General features: G+C 41.6%; 1 long non-coding RNA gene across 1 annotated transcript; it reads left to right on the top strand.

Annotated features, from left to right (window-relative positions):
* Positions 1 to 645: 645 nt before the first annotated feature.
* Positions 646 to 17,881, top strand: LOC103356000 (uncharacterized). Its single transcript, XR_520117.1, has 4 exons — positions 646 to 726; positions 10,796 to 10,898; positions 17,502 to 17,568; positions 17,729 to 17,881. It is a non-coding gene; the product is annotated as an uncharacterized LOC103356000 (long non-coding RNA).
* The last annotated feature ends 3,045 nt before the right edge of the window (positions 17,882 to 20,926 follow it).

The raw sequence follows: 20,926 nt of genomic DNA on the forward strand, positions 1-20,926 counted from the left end.
CATAGATGAATAGTAGCAACTGGACTTGCTTGAGTTTGTTGAAGACGTTTCACCTCTCATCCAAGAGGCTTCATCAGTTCTGACTAACTAGTTGGGAGATCCAGAACAACTATTCGGAGATCAAAATTGGTATCCCGATTCCAGCACAGCGAACGAATATTCGGCTATTTGGGTCCAGTCCTACTATTTTTCCTCATAATTACATACATTATCAAAGTGTTGTTACCTGCCACCACTTACCCAGAACTGAATGGCAGAGGCAGTAGCCTATATGTGTCCCAAAACCCTAGCCACTTCCTCCAGGTCCAGAATCCGTACATGTTACCAGGCAGGAAGGGATCATTAACTCTTCCAGGGTAATCTGGGTCTGTAACCAGATCTCCTCCCAGTTGGACGCCCACGAAATACCTCCCTTGGGAGATGTCCAGGTGGCAACAAGCTGTTCTAAACACCTACAATGTTACAGAGTAACTGATGCCACCAACGTGTTACATAATGTCCCTGCTGCTCCTTCATGTTGAGGTTGTTTCCTGCCTTCCTTTGGAGGTTTTCCAGGCGCGCTCACCTTGGAGGAGACCTCAGGGTAGACCCAGAACTCGCTGGAAAGATTACGCATCTCATCTGGCCTGGGAGTTCACACCTTGGGAAACCCCAGGTTGAGCTAGAAAACGTTGCTGGGGAGGAGGATGACTGGAATGCCCCGCTCAGCCTACTGCCAAACCCCAGGTATGTGGAAGAAAATGGATGGACTGATCACTGCATGCACTATGCCATGGTGGCAGGACATAAAAACGTTTGCTACTAATACTGACGAATAGTAGGTTGCTGGCCAGCTAACTTGGTTAGATCGCTATTGAGTTAGTCTCACTTAGGCAGTCAGTTCTGCAGTACACGATGGTCTGGCTGCATATTTTTTCCTTACTGCACATTCTAAAACCTCAGCCAAACTCAAAATTCTCAGTCTTGTAGGTTGCTAGCTCAGAGGCTGTCGTTGCTTCCCGTAGCAAAAGTTGGCTTTGAAATGGGTAACATGTTGCCATGGTGACGGTGGCGCGCATAGACACAGCGGCCCCTTCAGGAGACAACGAAAGTGAATGTTTTGAGTGTCTTGTCTATCCCAGACATTCATTCCACAAAACTTGCAGCCGGGAGACTTTGCTGGGCGTCAGGACAGTGAACGGCGCTGGAATTGCAGCAATCGGTTGTGATTTGGACATACTACACCAACACAGAGTCCAATCGGAGACTACACCGGCAGTTGCCCGAGAGAGAAGGAAGTGCAAACAGTACGAACGAAAACAAAGGAGGAGGAAGAGAGCCAGGATTCATGCTACAAGCTAACCCCTCCAGACCAGCATGACCATCGCTCCTACTCTCCAATGTCTGCCCCCTCGACAACAAGCTGGACGAGTTTTGTTTGCTGAGAGAAACCCACAGAGAGTAGAGAGACTGTTGTGTTTGCTTCAACAGAAACATGGCTCCATGACAACACCCCAGACGGACATAGAGCTGGAAGGGACGACATTATTCCGGGCGGACAGACAGACAGCTAGCTCTGGGCAGCACCTGCGGCTTCACCATCGTCACACCATCGTCTGTGTCTTTGTGTCGCTGAAGACCTACCAGGACCTGAAGAGGTTTACCATGTTCAAGAACGGCGGTGCGCATGGATGCAGCGGCCCCTTCAGGAGGCAGCAACAGTGAATGTTTAGTGTCTTATCCAAGACGTGCATTTCGCAAAACTTGCTGGTTGAATAGTCCTGAAGAAACGCTCTCTCATCTTGCCTGTACCACTGTGTATGTACAGCAAAATAACAATAAACTTGATTAGATTTTGATTTGATTTGATGTAGATAGTGCAAGAAGAGGGCAAAGTCCACTGAAATGGCAGGCTTTGACACGCAGTCTACATGTTATCAATCAGACTGTTATGCAGTTAGCATCATTGTTTCAGACTATTTTTGATTGCAAGTGTGTACATTTATTTTTGAAAGCTTTAGGAGGCTTATATTGCTTGATCACTTATATCTAAATTATGCTGGAATAACATTACGGCAACAATCATGAGAAGTGTGAACATACTTTTTTTTTAAAACAACCACACACACACACACACACACACACACACAAAGACAGATCACACAACACAACCTTGCCCACTGAGTCCAATGTGCTTTTTTTGTGCCTTGTAGAGATTTGCATCTCCAAACAAAATGCCTCCCCGCAGCGACACTGATTCTCTTACAGGTGAGGAGAAAAGAAATTGTCACAAAGGGGGGAGAATTTCACAGGCTGTTACTGGTGCTGCCTCAAGATGTGTTTAATGTTGCCAGGAGCACAGTCTGATACTTAACTAAATCTGCTGAAACTGGATATCAAGACAGCTGGCAGTATAGTGGACGCAAACACACACACACACACACACACACACACACACACACACACACACACACACACACACACAGTCTCATGCACATCACATCTCACACACTCGCTTCACTGCATGTCTTTCCTTCAGGTGAGGTTCATTCATAAATACAGAGCTCTTTACTCATCAGTACTGCAGGCAAACTCAAAGAGGTCCCCATCCAGTTACTGGAACCACAAACATGATGTTAAAGGGACTTTCTAGGTTTTGAGATGTAATCATTGTCCAGTATCTTGAACAATTCCTTTAAGTGTACTGAATATAGAGCAGTGTACATTGACCTGAAGGCCTTAAAACAGAAAAATACTGGAGCACATCATTTTGAAACTTATTTCATGTTTTCACTTCATCCTCCAGCTACTTTCTTCCACTCTTGGGCCGACAGCAGGCTAAGCAGGGCATTCCAGATGTCCGCCTTCATCATTTATTCTCACTTCATCATGTGCTTAAAATAAATAAATAAGCATATGTAAGCAATATGCGATTTCGTTTTCTTTCTCGCTAATCTCATCTATAATGCACACCAGCACAAGAGTCCTGTAACTGTAAGGAAAGCAAAACACATTCAAATTCATAGAAACACAGCAAAAAATGGAAATTCAGCAGCAGAGATGACCAACATTCCAGCTTGCAAAAAAAAAAAAGAAAGGCAAACCATGCTCCAGGGAAAATCTCACAGCTCCACTTCAGCCTCTGCTCACAAGGCCCTGGTGCACAACCTTCTTCCAGGTACAATTCTGAATCATCTCTTTTACAAACCATCTATTAATGACCAGCGAGCAACATCACAGGAATAACTGGTTTACTTTCATCCACTTTACTCAGTAAAGTAGTTTTAAAGGGAGAGTCTGTGGAGAAAGCATGTTTAGATAGTTGCAAGTGCCACATTCACCCCCACCTTACCTTTTAATCCTTTTCTCTGAGTCAAGTGCACAGGGTGAACATAAATGGGACATGCAGGAACCTTGTGGCTCAGTCTAAGTTTAACTTCTACCGAGGCAGGACTGTGTATGAACATCATGTTTTCCTTCACACACAGACTTGACATCTAGTAGAGGCGATATGAACTAAATATGACAAAAACTGCACTTGAATAGCGTTGGAGACTCTACCTTTAAATGAGTAGATCTTTCATTTTGAGTTACCATTTTTAATTTCTGAGCCACAAAAACAGGCACAACTGAAACAACACTGGTTATCATTATTATTATCATTTTAAAAGCGTCATATAAAAACAATAAATAGTTGATACACTGTAAGCCATGTATTTGTGGGCATTTATTACTGTATTATTCTAATTGATTTTAATTAAATGTTGCGATATACCTGTATAACGGTCATATTGAGAAAAAAATGAATATTAATATCATAATGCACATAATAAAAATTATGTTTTTTTTAAACAGTTTTTAAATGTACTTTTGAGCCATTTACTGTTATTTTCAAAATTTGTTTTGTTAAATTGCAAATATTTACTAGCAAAAGAAAAGAAAAGGTATTGATTTAAAAAAAAAAAAAAAAAAGCCTGAACTATAAAATCTATATTTTTACAAATGGTAATGTATTCTTTTACAAAGTGTGAACATAAAATTACACTGCTTTATTCTATTGAAAACAGTTAAAAATAGAATTATTTTGCAGATATTTGCAGAAATATTATTCCACCTTTTTTAAACTTTATTTTTTTATTCTTTATACAGACTGTCTAGTGACACTCCAAAAGAAAAACAACACACAGTATAGTTTTTAGTGGTGAAAATCTGATATTGTCACAGCTGTGTATGAAAAATATCAATAAGAGCCATAAACAACAGTGCCCTGTATGATCATTGTAAAATGAATAGAAATAAAGTAAATTAGGACTCACTTACATTGTCAGGGCAACATTTCATTCACTTATATACAACTGTACATACTTATTCTAATGAGTACATGTTAACATAACTCCTGAAGATCTTGGCTATGTTTTTATATTAATGACTGAAAAAACAACCCCTAGGTTATGGCTCCACAGCTGTAAACCAAAATAAAAAACACTGGGCTCTGTGGATAAGAGAGAGTAGGAAGAATTTTGAAAGAACCTCCTAAGAGGCAGAGTAAATAACAGCATCATAACAGTGAGTCAATAAGCACTGATGTCTCAACACCACCAAAGTTGATGCACCAGGAATGAAACACAACAACACTTAATCCATTTTAAATATAATAGTACCAGGGAGCTGCAGGGTGGCGCAGTTGGTAACACTGTTGCCTCGCAGCAACAAGGTTGCCGGTTCGCGTCCCAGTGGGGGCACCGGAATCTTTCTGCATGGAGGTTGCATGTTCTCCCCGTGCAGCGTGGGTTCTCTCCGGGTTCTCCGGCTTCCTCCCACATGTTGAGGTTAATTGGTGATTCTAAATTGTCCGTAGGTGTGAATGTGAGTGTGCTTGGTTGTCTGTCTCTAAGTGTGGCCCTGCGATAGACTGGTGACCTGTCCAGGGTGTCCCCTGCCTTCGCCCTAAGTCAGCTGGGATAGGCTGCAGCCCCCCACGACCCAAGTAAGGATTAAGCGGTGTATAGATAATGGATGGATGGATAGTACCAGGGAGCTTATGTCCTGAATGAATGATGCTGGATGGAAAGAGTTAATCAGTGCTCCAGGTTTGTGCTCATAGATAAAGTGATTGCGTGTTATGCACTGATGATTCCATAGTGTCCCTGAATGCCTCATGTGCAAACAGAGACAGAGCTTCTCTGTCACTTCCTGTGTACATGCGATGTATACCTCCCTCCCTGATCATTTTCAAACATTCTCTTTTATCTCAATCTTCATTTAAACTGAAACATTTTTAATCACCATGGGCTTATTTATTACTGCAGTATAAAGTTAGTTATTTGTTACCGGCTCCTTGTAAAGAATTTTTAAATTATATTTGCAAAATTAAGGGCTCTTTTTGGGAAATATTACAATTTTATGCTTTGGTTAAATTTCCTGAATGAGCAGCATGTCACATACGAGTAGTTCAATGACTGTCAGAAAGTTGAACATCCAATTATTGTCTCTTTTTATAGCTTCTGCTGCCAAGAAATTTTATAATTTCAACTTTTTTCTTCTCTTTTTAGAAATTAAAACAGAATTAATAAATACATTTTTTAAAAAAACACTTGGAGCGAATGCCAGCTGTTCTGCCTCTGGTGACAAGCTGGTACAAACATTGGTTTTGACGGTAAATCAACTTTAACGATGACATGCAAGTTCTTTGAGGAAAAGAGATACGGCTGGCCTTTACTTTCCCTCTGCATGGCAGAGCAGGAAAACTAAGGAGGGCTGGAAATGTGTAGGAGCAGTACTCTTAGGAAAAAGCTATAAAGTACTTTGGTGAACAGCTTGGGCAGGTAGTGTATGTTTTCCTGTGAGTGAGTCGTATGTATGTGTGTGTGAGGGATAGCATGTGGAGTGTAGTCTGAACGACTTGATGAAGCGGTAAATTTCACTTCTCCTTCTTGCCCGCATGTTTCCCCGAGCGATCGGCCCATCCTAAACACACTCACACACACACACACACACACACACACACACACACACACACAAACACACACACCTACTCACACTCACTCATACCTTACTAGCTGCTCTGCTCCGGCTTGACCCTCCTTCACACTTGAACTGTTCTGTGGTGGAAAAAGAACCTACAGCACTCATTCAAACACAGACAACACACACCGCAGCGCTCAGACAGAATCACAACCAGTGGTGTGTTTCTGTCATTTACTCGGAAAAGAAAAATCTGCGATGCCCCTCTCAGACGCACTGCCCAAATCTTTGTCTGTCACCGACTTTGACACCCTCAAACACAAAAGGCAGGAGCACAGGAGGAAAGATAGCAGGCGAGAGGAGATTAATAAAGACGAGATTTACCGTATTGGAACAGCGGAAAGATGGAAAGTGGGGGAAATAAAGAAGGAGAAGAAAGTAGAAGAGACGAAAGGAGGAGGAGGAGGGAGACTGAAAGAGTAGAAAGAGCAGGCTGATGTTTGCTGACAAGGGCAGAAGCGAGGCCTCCTCTGAGAGCAGCCTGATGCAGAAACAAATGAGGCGACAGGAGGGAGCAGACAGCTCCATCACACACACTATGATGTGCGCGAGTGTGTGCGCGCATCAGATTGTGTGTGTGTGTGTGTGTGTGTTTTCATAAGTGTGAAAACCCCCAGAGTGGTTGTCACTGTTTCTGACACTCAAACCAAAGGAAAACATCCACCTTCAAGAAAGCCACAACAACAGTAATGCTCATAGGTGCATTTAGCAAGGACACAGAGGACAGAGGAGGAGAGAAGAGAGGAGAGAAGGAGAGGAGGAGAGGAAAAAAAGAAAGTGCAAAGAGGATTTTTCTGCTGCTGGTAAAGAGGACGTTAGTGGGGCACATGGGAGAGTCGGCGGTGTCACAACGGAACAGCAGCCTTTCAGTCAGGGTTGCAATAACTCACAAACGTGCACTCGCTCGCTCGCACACACACACACACACACACACACACACACACACCACGGCTGGCAGAGTGGTATAAACTACCAGCATGTGTCTGCTGTGCTGGGCTTCTGAGGAGGCAGTTAGCAGAGTAATGGGCACTCAGTTGCTCACGCAGCTTGTTACAAGACAGGCAGAGATATGCAGAGACAACTAAGGAAGGTAGCTGTAGAGAGATGGAACGAGTGACATAACTATGTAATTGTTCGGGGTGTGAGCAAGTGCACAGCGCAGAGTGTGTGAAACATTCTCAGTCACTCAAAGCATTTCAACTTACAGTTTGTATAATTAATATTTTGTATGAAATGGTAATCAAAATGTGCTATGTCAAAGGTGCATGCAGTCAGTAAAGCAGCTATACTTCCATGAGCTGGTGGAGAACTAAAACTGAGCTACAGGTGAGTGAATGTTGGACTTTGGAATGCTTGTGACACGTAAAAATTTTGCAAACAAGTTCATAATTTTAACTATAGAAAGCACATGTTCAAGAACTCAACTCAAAGTAGCTTTTGCTTTTCCTATAGACAAGCTTTGTACAGACTTGCATATAGGCAAGGGGCAAAAAATAAAAAAAGGTGACCACACCGAAGAGGTCCTGCTCCAAATATAAGAAATTTTGAACTATATTTGTGGCTTTTAATTACTCTCAAAACGTGAGCACAGTAAAGCCAGGTGCATTCATGTGCAATGTGACAAGCATGAGCTCCACTTTTCTCTACACTGTCAAGTTGACTTTTGAGCCTTTGGAAGTAGAACAGTGGCCGATAACAGCAATTATTTGATTGGTTATTGCAGCTATTGACTCAACTACTGCTATGATATTTTCTATCCAATATGGCGGAGATCCCACAGCTGGTTAACAGTGACCAAAGGTACCACCTTCAAGGTAAAGTGAAAAACTCTAACTTAACCTTTCAAAAAGCAGCTCATAAAACACGGAGAGACAACGATGACAAAGCAGCATTTAATGAATGTCAGTTCTTAGATTATGAAGAGGTTGTTATCAACATCATTGAGTATGCTCAGTGAAATCAGTTAACTCAAGTAGTGTTCTTAAGTATAATTTGGAGGTACTTGTACTTTGCTGTATTTCCATTGTCTGCTGCCTTATACTTCTACTTCTCAACAATTTAGAGGCAAATATTGTCCTTTTTTTAAATTGCATATTTAAATTAATAATACAAAATATAATCAACAAATAAGTTTTGATGTAGCCCATTATTTATGGAAAGTCGTTATTATTAGATTAAAATGAAACTTTATTGAACCCCATGAAAGGGCAGAATTTAAATTTCAAATAATCCAATAATATAAAATAAAAATTACTTTTACTTTTGATACTTTGAGGATATTTTAAACACTTTGGTACTTTAAAAATTGTTTTACTTTTTTTTGTGTGTACATTTACCCTTTAAATTGTCATCTAACTTTAAGATCTGAGTGCTTCTTCGATCTCTGTCAGACTGAGGGTGTTGAAAGGAAGCAATCAAGGGGCAGACTTATTGGTCAACTTTCCGAGCAAGCAAGTGTCAAGCAGTTGTAGTGCGTTAAAGGTCGAGCCTTTAAAACAGCAGCAGTTATGCTCTGTACACTTCAACATAGGTTATTAGCGACACAGCAGGTAAATTGTCATGTACATGTTTAAAAACGGCAGCAGGGTGGCGCAGTTGGTTAGCACTGTTGCCTCGCAGCTAGAAGGTCGCCGGTTCGCGTCCCGGTGGGGGCACCGGGATCTTTCTGCGTGGAGTTTGCATTTTCTCCCCTTGCAGGGTGGATTCTCTCCCACACAGTCCAAAGACATGTTGAGAATTGGTAATTCTAAATTGTCCGTAGGTGTGAATGTGAGTGTGCTTGGTTGTCTGTCTCTAAGTGTGGCCCTGTGATGGACTGGCGACCTGTCCAGGGTGTCCCCTGCCTTCGCCCTAAGATGGCTGGCATAGGCTCCGCACTGACACATGCTAACACACACTGACCTACAGGCCCTCTTCTTCTTGTTACCTCAGTGTGCAGCTGGGTGGTCCGTCAGAAGAATTAAACTCGTGGTATAGTTCTATGAGTGTCCCAATGCTGCACTGTTGCACACACTAATCAGCATGGAGAAGAAGACAAAGTGCCTTGAAATTAGCAGTGGGAAGAAGGATTGGAATCAATGGTACTTAAACTGTATGAGTACATGCTTGTGAGTGTGTTTAAGCACTTGTATGTGTGGTACTATAAGGAACCATAGGCCTGTCGTTCTGCTGTTCACTGGCTAATATGCATAGCCACCTCACTACTCCTGCTGGGGAAGATTAATATTTAAGCCTTTAGTGGTGGCTGCCGACTGCCTTTTCCTCTTTGTCTGCTGCTCCCACTCTCATTTCTTTCGTCTCCTCATGTCTATTTCGGCGCCACACCACATCTCCATGTGCACTGGCGGACTCCAGTCCATAATCCTGATGTCTTGTAAGTTTTACTACTGCAGTACCTCAGCAACTCCTAATTCTTTGTCTTCTTTTTTTCCACAGCATCATTAGCAAAATCAGCACCAGCAACTTTTGTTGTTTCTTCTTCTCCTCCTGCTCCATTCTTTTTAATCATCTCACTAAACTCTTAATTTTAGTCCATAAACTTTTCTGTTATTCTCTACACTTTTCTCTTCCCTTTACTCTCTCCTTACACCCCTGTACGTCATTCTATATGTGTCCCTGGTGTCTTGTGTTTCAGTTGAGTGAGTCATCAGTCTTCAGTGCTGCATAGCTCCATTCAAGGCTGCCATCAGTGTGACAATTAGGCCGGTAAATAAAGATAATGTGAGCCATCCGGGGTCCTTAACTGCTGCACTGCAATTAACAGAGCTGATTGGTGGGCAAAGCCTCAACAAGGATGGTGGGAAATTAGTGAGACAGAGAAAGTGTTGGGGTGATCAGACTACCACTTCATTTTGAAAGAAGCGTAACTAAGGAATAAAATGTTACTCACACTTTGTATAGTCTTTTGGCTTTTAGCCAAAGGCCATGACCACAGACGATGGTTGGAATAGTAAATTGAGAGCTTCAACTTTAAGCTGAGCTCCCTTGGCATCCTGAACTTGTGTTCCATCTGAACCTCACTTGTGAACATGATCTGGAGATACATGAACTCCATCACTCGGGCCAGTGGTTCAGCCCTGACCCAAGGTAGCAATCCCCCATTTTCCGGCACATTAACATTGTCCCGAGGACACAAGTGGCAAAAATGGGTTTTCTTGACAGAGTGGCTTGGCTCACCCTTGTTCCCCTTACTAAGCATTCTGCCAGTGTGACTCAAACCCCGATTTTGGTTGTGTTTGCCCAGCAAAACTGAATTATCCATCTCTGGGATTGTTGTCTTCACCCCAATAAAATTACCTTACAACAATGGTGCATGTGAAGGTCTGGGAAACGTTTGAAAACAAATATATTTATGCAGAATCTTCCAGTAAGCTTGTAGAATGTGGTAGAAATGGGTAGATGCGAAGATCAGAGTGAGTTTGAAAGGAGTCAAATCTTTATGTTCAGATGAGTGGGTCTTTTCAGCCAACTAATCACATATTCGAAATGCAAAAGTCATAACCCTTGTAACCCGAAAAATGGAAGAGAAGCTTCAAACATGTTGCATGTTGTAAAAGGATCGTATTTTACCTTGAATCATGATTTTTTTTTTTTCATCTAATTCTAATCAAGTAATTTTGGTGCCTAAACTTAATTAAGCATAACATGTAGTTATTGTGTCTACCAAAGCGTGATATTTTCCCGAACCTAACAATGTATTTTTGTTTGTAAATTTAACCAGAAAGCAAGTAAAAACTATGCGAAACAATGAAATAAAAATGAAATCTGCAACTGAGGATCCCTCCTTTCTCAGGGTATGCCAGCTGTGGTCTCCTGGATGAAAGGTTGCTCACTGACTTATGCCTCCACCTTTCCCCACCTCTTTGAAAGTGGACAGCTTTCCTATGATACTACAGGTAAGAAAATCCTTGACCACCTGCTCTACCACCTGAGCTATAGCTGCTCTAGTGGTGTAAGTGGTGTAGACAGCGTTGGCTGAGAGTGGTCAGGATTAATTGGTGCAGGGTTGGGCCATGCTGGAACAATCTGATCCACCACAGCTACTGCTCATATTTACTCAAAGACTTAAAGGATTTCTTCCTAACACCTTCTACTTCAACTAACATCTCAACATCCAGCTTGAATCAACCCAACTGAAACCCACAAAGTCTGCCAGACACTTGGGTGTCATGATTGGTGACCAACTAATCTTCAAGGCTCATATGGCCTCTGTTGTTCGGTCATGTCAATTCACGCGGTACAACATTAGGAAGACCAGACCCTCCCTGTCTGATCATGCAGCACAACTCCTGGTACTGGCTCTCATTATGTCACGCATCAACTACTACAACTCCTTACTAGCAGGCTTTCCCGTATGCACGTTCAAACATCTGCAGATGATCCAGAATGCAGCAGCACAGTTAGTTTTCAGCCAGCCAAAAACAGCATGTCACCCTGCTATTTAGATCACTTGCTTCTCGCATCAAATTCAAAACTCTGACACTTGCCTCCAAAATTACAATAAAAACAGCTCTCTCCAACCTGAACTCTCTAATTCAGGTCTACGCTCCCTGCCGCTCACTACACTCGGCCAACAAAAGCTGTCTGATACAACCACCGAAACAGGGCCCAAGGTTGATAGCTAGACTCTTCTCCTCTGTGGTTCCCCGGTGGTGGAGTTGCCAAACTCTCCTTCTCAGTCTCAGAAAAGACCAAAGTTCCAGCTCTTTCGAAAGAAATTCCTAAAACCTCTGCACTTTCTTTAGGCACCATGTCCCATCACACTTGAACTTGTTCTATGGCACTCATCTAGGTTGTTTTCTCCTGACTACATCCGATCGACTCTCAGATGTATGTAAATAAAATTGTTGAATTATAGAATCTCGGTGCACAACGCCACAGGACACCTACACAGCTCTTGCAGAATCCAGCAGAGCTGTTTTGTCTGCATGCAAGGAATCAACAGGCTATTAAAAAGGTGGTCAGAATTATGTGGCTCTTAAATATGTATTTAAACAGTTGACCACTTGCATAGGTATGTAGGAGGAGCCCAGCAGGTATTTACCGAAACCTATCATCTTGCTCTGAGTCAACATTATAAACATCAATGTCAATTCCTTCCTAAGCGAAGAGGTGGAATGCAGAACAGTAAGTAAAGTCCCTGTTTTTTATATTGCACATTTTAGTAGTTTTTTTTTTTTTTTTTTTAAACAAATATGTATTCAGGCAAAAAAGGTCTGTTTATTGGGGTCTTTTTATGCATGCTGACACTTTTTATGGTTATCTCTGGATACATCAGCAAAGACCAACAGTTAGAAAACCTCCTCGCTACAGATGCAGAGTGTTCAAATGATTGAGAGCAGGAGTAAGAGAGAGGAAGGTGGAGCAAATGGAAAAAGGATCATGAGGTATTCCACAGTTGGCAGAGCATTGCTGTGCAGCTGATGAGCGTTTGCCCGCTGCCAACTCTCAGGGTAAATCTGCTGGTCAATGCCAAGACTTCCCACTGTGGCTTCTGTTTCCCGACACCTGTCCCACAGCAGCAGGTGAAACATCGACCTGGCATCACAACACAAAGACAGTGAGGGAGACATCCAGTCTGCATAGCTGGCTACACATCTGAAGGGGAGGAGAACTAAACTTTACTCTTGCTCTGCGTTTCCAAGTCAGTAGTCAGTTCAGCATCTCGCTCTGAATGAAACCATCACAATCAGCGTGTGGGAAGATGAAGTAAATTGAGGTCAACTTTTTGGCCAACCCACATGCAAATTTTAAGTGCTGACCAACAGCAAACTGTCTTGATAGTCCTGATTTTACTCTGGATTAAGTTGCCCCTGACTAATTTTGGAATCAACCAGATTGATTGTCTCTAGGTGAACAGTTTGAGGGAGGTCACAATGCTTGATGACTGCAATCGTTAAACAGTTTGAGCTGTTCTCGTGTCCAAATTCCTAAATGGCTGCTGTCACAGGATCCATCATAAACTGTAGTATGCTTATTTTTACAATGCTGGACTGGTAGTTTACATATTGCGACTGTAGTCTTGACTCAGACACTGCTGTGATATAAATTTTAACTTTACAGAGCATACCATTTGCGTCTTCTGTTCATAACAGTTTATGTCTGCATTATTTAGGACCTGGACTTGTTCTCTGAACACATTTTATTGGAATTGTTAATGGAAAAAATTAACTGGAGGTTCTGTGCTTACATCCCGTCTGAACACCCATGTCATGGCCAGGCAATTGATCTATACAGTGAGTATAAAAGTCACCGCTTCTTGCAGAAGAGAAAGGCAAATTAAAATGTGTAGTGAGTAAACACAATGTACAAGATCAATAAAAACACAAAGTGTTTGCCCAACTTAACCCTCCTCTGTTGTAGTGTAAACTGCTCCACAAAAGAGGACTGCTTTGAAGACAGTTATGGGACAGAAGTCAATGGTACAAATGCTGTACGCCTATGAATACTGAACTGTGTGAACCTTTGGCAAGCACACTACTCTTCAATAACTATTGAATTAGAGATGTCCAGTCCTGAGAAATAGTACAGAGAGGACAGAAAGGAGCTTGGGAAATGACTGAATAGTGCTAGCATGTTTCTGGCACAATAACCATTCGCTCACCAATTACACGAGTTTCCCAACAAACCCTGCAAGTAGTCACCATGTCACCGAGCTTCTAGATCAGAGATTCTCAAACGTCTTAATCAGGCACTCCATCTGGCTTTTATCTGGAGGTCTGAAACGATTACCAACAATAATAAATCAACTTATTTATGTTTTTTAAGGAGCGCAAATTTATGCTCAAGACAGTCAACATAATCAAAATAAATTGAGTTTATGGGGGAAAGGCTGTTTGCCTGAAATCAGTTGCGTTAGTGTGACCCCTGAACTCTGATGCGTGATTACACCATAAATGTCACATCTCTTGTGCCAAACTGAGGCAGAGACAGCTCAGGCAGTTTGTCTATATTTATTTTAACTCATACGTATTAATTTTTGACATATTCTTACATTTACACTTGCTGTAGAAACTGTGTACTGGAGATACACTTTGTATCTGTGATTTAGGAGCTGAGAGTTAATTATCTGTTGTAATGGTACAACGTGAGCTTGTAAGCAACAACGAGCAGCACACTTTCCAGCAGGTAACAATGTCACCATGACAACAATGTCAACAATAGGATAAAGGCCGTGTTTAAATTGCATTCATTTGGGAACAGGGTCGCTGTGAATTACGTACTGCTAGGTGTTCTGTTTATTCAACATCACTAACAGTGTATTTATTACTGTTCTGGATTGATCTGCCTTTCAGTCTGGATGGAGATGGACAAATAAAGAGTAATCAATCAATTAACAAAATCCAAGATAACGATGCATTTAGTGCCAGTATGCAGGTTGAAATGGCAAAAAGTTTAAAATTGTGTTTCTCTTCTCACAAGGCAGCTGTGGCTCAGGTGATAGAGCGGTTGTCCTCTGATCGTAAGGTTGGCAGTTCAATTCCCACCCCCTCCACAGTCGAAGTGTCCTTGGGCAAGACACTGAACCCGAAGTTGCTCCCAATGGCAGGCAACACCTTGCATGGCAGCTCTGTCACCATTGGTGTGTGAATGTGTGTGTGAATGGGTGAATGAGAAAACATTGTAAACATTGCTTTGAGTGCTGCTAAGGTAGAAAAGCGCTATACAAGTGCAGACCATTTACCATTCTCCTGTCTATAATTGTTTTTACCACCTGGAGAATGTCACCAAGACATAATGAGTGAACCATGTTCAGTATATTTTTTGTGACTATATGAGATACAGCTGTAAGGAGGAAAGATTAAAATTCAACAACATAATAAAACAACATTTACATTATTTTTCTGTTTTTCTTCAGTTACGTTTTAAACTACTTCTTGTAATGTTATGGCAACCAGCCAGCAGAAGGCTAAAGGCCGGCACACAAGCTGACACAGACTTTCTGTCTCTTACTAACTCCTTCCTCTCGATGCTACAGCTGAGACACAGTTCCTCTCTGTCTGTCAGGTTTGTTGCAGCAGATGGACCGGGACACCAGCGAGGTGGAGACAAGAGAAATCGATAGGGAGTTAAATTGAAGAATCTGTGCCCATTACTTTCCCTGTTTCCCTTCGTTCTCCCTGTGTGTCTGTGACAAGACTGCAGCAGCGGCGAGCCGCACATCTGTCCCGCTCACATCCACTCATTTATAGAAGAGCTGAGTGTGTTTGCACAAGGAGCACACATGTGCAGCCTCAAGGCACAGGGAAGAACTGAGAACAAGGACCATTTCTACTTTCCTTTTATTTCACTTTCTAGTCTTAGTCTGACATGACTGCAGCTTTTATAAATGTGAAGACACATTCTTCCAACTCCAAGTCCAACCCTTCTTAATTTTCTTTTTTTCTTTTGAGAATGGAAGGGTGCCAAATGTAGGCCTATACAAAAGCTGATTTGTGATTGAGAACTTCACTCGAAAATATCTCAATTTTCAGCACTTTTGATGCCAAGTTAAAGCACATATTCAACGCACCAGTGTCTCTATATGCTACGGCTCCTTGGCTTTATATCGCTGGTCCGTCTGTCCGGCCTGCTCCACCCCCAGTCTACAGGCTCATTACTCATTTCACACCAAGCAACGGAGCAGAACAATTGAGGATCACATCTATTTCAATCTGAAATAATCACCATCGTGAAATCTAATAAATTATGCAGCACTCAATAGCTCGGCACCGTCCCCCTCTGTATTAGCACTCGTCTAACGATGCCAGCACATTATTCTCAAAGTCACTGCGGAACAACTTTATGCACTTCCTGTTCACAAATGCTTTGGAAAGCAGGTTTGGTGTGTTTGCAGGCAGATAAATTACGCTTCTTTTCTCTATGCTGGCAGCATCTCTGTACGGATTGTAATGTCTGGACACTTGGGTCCAGAAATAAATATTAAAGATGTCCGAATCAATTTTTTAAATTTTTTTTTTACCTCAAGTCCAAATCTGAGACAATTTTTCTAGATAATACATACTTCAAGTACATAAAAGTTAACAGAATCAATCAACTGTATATGTTTGACATCTGAACAGCTCTGTAATGCATTAAGAAAAAAAGTGCATTTCTGCATCTAAGCTGTTCCTTAATGTTATTTAGAGGGTCTTAAACCTTGTTGTGAAGCTTTGGGAAGGTACTGTCTGAAATATAGTGTCGAGAGTGTTGGGTGTAGCATGGCTCCACAAGCTCCAGAAGATGGTAGCAACCTGCGTGCTTTACATGCATGTCAGAAAATGTATTGTACAGCATTCCTTTATCCTAGTGGCATGTGTAACCCAAATGACTTGTCCATCAACTGAAACAGCAACATCAGCAGGGGACAAATGTCCACTGTGTTCAATTTGTGTTAACAATTAATTGATTACTGACTAATGATGCTGCAGCTAATTGATTAAATTTGCGCCTCCAATGTCCTGCCACAAGTTGTGGTCTCCCATCACAACACCTGTGTGACAGCAGAGGCAATGACACAATTGGGCCAAGGTTTGTACCAATGCTTTGACTGGTCCCAATCCCGATAAATATTGGTCACTATTGTTAGATTGCCTTTGAAAAACTCTGATGATCACAAATGAACCCTAGCCTCCCAAGAACCATGGAAAAAAGTGTGTTTTGCTGCAGTCTCCATTTTATCTCAGCATGCAAACATAGTTTCCCTGATCCCACCCAAACACATGACACATCATTGGAAAGGCCAGGATGTCCTCCATTAGTAGGGTAGCCCAAATGAATCAAAAGATATAGCTCAAAAACAAATGTCCACTACAGTGGACATAGGCTGGCTCTCTGGAGGCCATAGTGTTTCAACCAGGTTGACATTTGTGCTTGAGAGTGAAATGCTTTGACTCCTACTTGATGTATCATTCAAAATGGTGACCTTACTGGAAAATATGTTTCCACATTGTCAAATGGCAATGTCCAAGCTTGAAAATAAAGTAGCAAACTGAGCCAGATCTTATAAAACTTTTGCAAAAAGCAAAAATACATTACACTAAAGATTTTTAACAATGCCAGATCACACCTTGTCTAACCCACACTGAATATGCAGGTTCAAAAGGGGAGAAGGGGAACATACAGTTGCCCACGATGAAGCCATTCCTGATATTTGACCATCGTCGGGTCTTTTAAGTTTAACTCTTTGGTTTAGGACCCGAAACTTTCTAAAAGAATGGAACCCAATTCAGACAACAATAAAGCCAAAGATTCCCTTGGATTTCTTTGGAAACAGTGGGACTAAAAGTAGCCCCAGTTGCACTTTGTGTTCAGCATTGCTTCAGACTGATGAAAACAGTGATGATGTTCCAACTCTAGTTAAATACTTTAGTGCTTGGAAGTTTGAATCTTACAGTACTTTGGTAAGTAGAATAAGGTTTGGTGCACCAGCTACAAGAGTGCATGGTGAACAGACTAGATGTGAAATAAATCCAGTCATCTTTTACAATCCTTCTAAGATACAAACCATTTTTTAACAGGAGGCCTCAAGAGGAAAACATGGATGAGTGAGTCATCATCTGCGCTGCTTTGCCACACAGTGCTCCAGTGAGTTTTTAAAATTCCCATATTGTGCCCCTTTTCTGCAAATTAATGAAAGTCTCACATGGTCCCAGAATGTGCTATCCCTGGTTTTATTCCTATTCTAAATGGGTTGTTTCAGTATCTGTACCTTTAACCTGCTACTTTTTTTTTTTGGCTCCTTCAGGAAGAAGACTCTCTCTGAGTCTGTAACTGACAGCACAGAGCAAAACAGTTGAACACAGGACAGCTCACTAAGACATGAATGTGAAACCAGAACTTTCTTGCACTTCTCTACCACTTTCTCTCAGTGATCATTTGCCATGGCGATATCTCAGAATTTAAAGCAAAATGAAATGAAGAATATGTGAGCACAGAGAGCAGGAGTTAAGCACACCGATCTAAACACTGGCCAAACTTAGGTTTCACTAAAGCAAAACAAGTGACAAGAAAACTCATTAAAATTGCTCTTAAACTTTCCACTATCTCTAAATGTCCCTCATCATTACAGTTTCCACAACGCTCTGACCTGTGGGAATGTGATCAAAACTAACGATGTAAGCTATGTTAGTTGCACAACACACTAAAACTAAGCATTTTTCTTTTCATGCGCGGACGTTACCATCATGAATAAAGGCAATCTACTGGTTCTTCAGTTCCTCGGATGCTGGAAGTGCATGAAGACTCTTGTGTTCACTCACTTTGTGTGCTTTCCTCATGGCTGAAACATTTTAGAAATAGCAGAAGCAGCTCTGAAAAGTAAATAAACCTTGCCGACTATGAGGCAGCTACTCATTCTGAACAGCTATCTTCACAAGCAGAGAGCAGTGAGGGGCGGGATTTTTCTAGCTCAACGACTATTGGTTCCTCAGTTGGTTGGTTGAAGTGGACTTGAGGAAAGGACGAAGTAAATCTTTTCATATCTTAACAGCATTTATGTTACACAACCACAAAACACACAAAAAAAATCACCACATGGTACCTTAAAGCACTTACACATTTCTCAATCCTTAAATTCTTCTTGTTTCCAAAGTTCTTTATCATGAAACCGATCTGTGGTGGCAATTTTGGACCTCAGTGTTCATGTAAAATTTTCTAAGTAAATTGTTGTAAAGTGTTCTTTGCATGAAGCAGAGCTATGTTTGTCACATCACTTTCATGTTGTATCCTACATAAGCTTGATGACAGAAAGAACTCCATCAGCGTTGATTTAAAAGCCCTTCTCAGTGACACACAGCTCCAAGCAACATTTCTGCTTCGTTCTCATTCTGATCTGACCTGATGATCTAATAAAATAAAAATTTATTGCATGATAATGTACTGTATACAGCAATAATAGCCAGTCAAGTATCTCGTTAAACTTAATTTCTGAAACTTTACATCAGGAACCAAAACAGGTCACAGGCCTATAGCGGGCGGCGGGTCCCTCGATGTCATGAAAACCAATATATTTTAATGAGCCTGAGACCTGGGGCCAGACGATAATTTTCTTATTTGGGTCACGGGCTGAAAAGTTGAATAACCTCCACTATAAAATACATGGTAGTTAATGGTATAGCCGCAGCCTGCAGTCTCCACTTATCACCTTGTGCACAAAGGGGGGAGCGGGGCAGGGTGTGGGGTTGAATTTTACAGACCAGGGGGTCACACTGTGTAAAGAGGCTGGTGCAGATACGGTCAGTGATGAGTGTGGTCTATTTAAAGGCCCTCAGGGTTGGACACTATCTTTAATTCCTCAACTACCGGTCGGGCTGTTATCTGCTGTGCACACCACTGGCTGCCTGCAGGTCCCATACACAGAGTCAAAATGCCATATAAGAACATGGCACTGGTGAATTAGTTTGTTCATTGCGGCATGGTCATCTTTCTTCATTCAGGTCTATCCCCTCTGTGGCCACTTAACTATAAACCACTAAGCAAAGAAAAACTGCTCTCTTTAGATAAATATAATCTACATATATAGCTCCCTGCCCTTTGTCTTCAAGTGTTTAACAGTGTGTTTTGGCATTGGGCAGCGTTGTAAACCACCCGGGGCAAAGCGAGTCATTCCGAGGCCTTTCTGAGCCATTATTTACTGTGCTCTGTGTTTGCTACTATAGATCAGAGCAAAATAGCTGTTTTGGTTTGCAATATTTCACATGATTTGCAAAGCACACTCGGAAGCAATTATGGTAAAATCAGTGGCGTGTGTTTGAGGGACGACAAGTAGTTTGTCTTGACTTCATTTTTGTGTACAGTTGAATCTGTGTGCAAATCACTACAGAGAAGGCAGCCCTGTGTGTGTGTGTGTGTGTGTGTGTGTGTGTGTGTGTGTGTGTGTGTGTGTGTGTGTGTGTGTGTGTGTGATGACATGGAAATGAACCAGAGGAGACTGAGTATTCTGAGGGCAAAAATGAGTAGCTGGTTTCTAATCTTGGAAACACTTAAAGAGCCAGACCATTTGGCAGCGGTCCACATCGCTCCTCATCAGTCCCACTCCTCTCCTGTCTCTATTTGGATTCTGTACATCTGTGAACAAGGCCTTCATAACTTTGCTTTAACCTCTTTGTTACTCACTGCGTCGCGGTTCGATCAATTCATTAGAAACACCCGCCACCAAAAACAAGTCCACGCCTGATGAAGAAAAACCTGTGCAAAGAAATTGCACATTTTTTTTGAAGCAGGGGCAGAATGATGCAATCAGCCAAATCATCAGTAGTCGAAGCACATTTGAGCCAGACACTCTTAACAGCTATGAGCTCACTCAGCACAACTGTTGCACGGCTGGCTTTACTGATGTCAGGTCACAGCCTCTACCTGAGCCAACCTACGTTTTTATTAAACACATATCCATTTTTCAAAGTGACTGGTTGTTAACAGACTCGGGTTAACTCACTTGCAACAGCCTTCGTTCGAAAGTTATTGTGCACTTACTTCAATAGTAAGATTGCCCTGGCATTCTGCTGGAACCCAACATTCCAAAAAAATGGAAAAACAAAAAGAAACTAAAGAGAGACGTGTGGCTTCATGGCTGCCAAGTATATGATGATGTTGGGATGAAGGGAGAGAGGGACCCTGACTAATTATAGCCATGAAATGAGGCTGATAGACAGTTACCATGCTGCAAAAAAAACATCAAAAAACCATGTATGTTCAACTTTAAATAACTTGTCTTTAGTCAGGCAAGCTAAGGCATTTCAGTTTATTCCACATTTTTGTGAGTTCCTTAACCTAGAATAAATAGTTCGGTTGAAAAAGATGAAGCTGGTGAAATTGTCCCAACAGTTCTCAATGGTATAGTTTATATTTATTGGTTGTTTTTTTGTTTTGTTTTGTTTTTTAATAATATAAAAATATTTTAAGTTGTACAAACCAAAATTCTACCTGAGACAGCATAAAGAAACAA

The sequence above is a fragment of the Stegastes partitus genome, unplaced genomic scaffold (genome assembly GCF_000690725.1).
Source record: "Stegastes partitus isolate 25-593 unplaced genomic scaffold, Stegastes_partitus-1.0.2 Scaffold179, whole genome shotgun sequence".
In the NCBI taxonomy this organism is placed as follows: Eukaryota; Metazoa; Chordata; class Actinopteri; family Pomacentridae; genus Stegastes; species Stegastes partitus.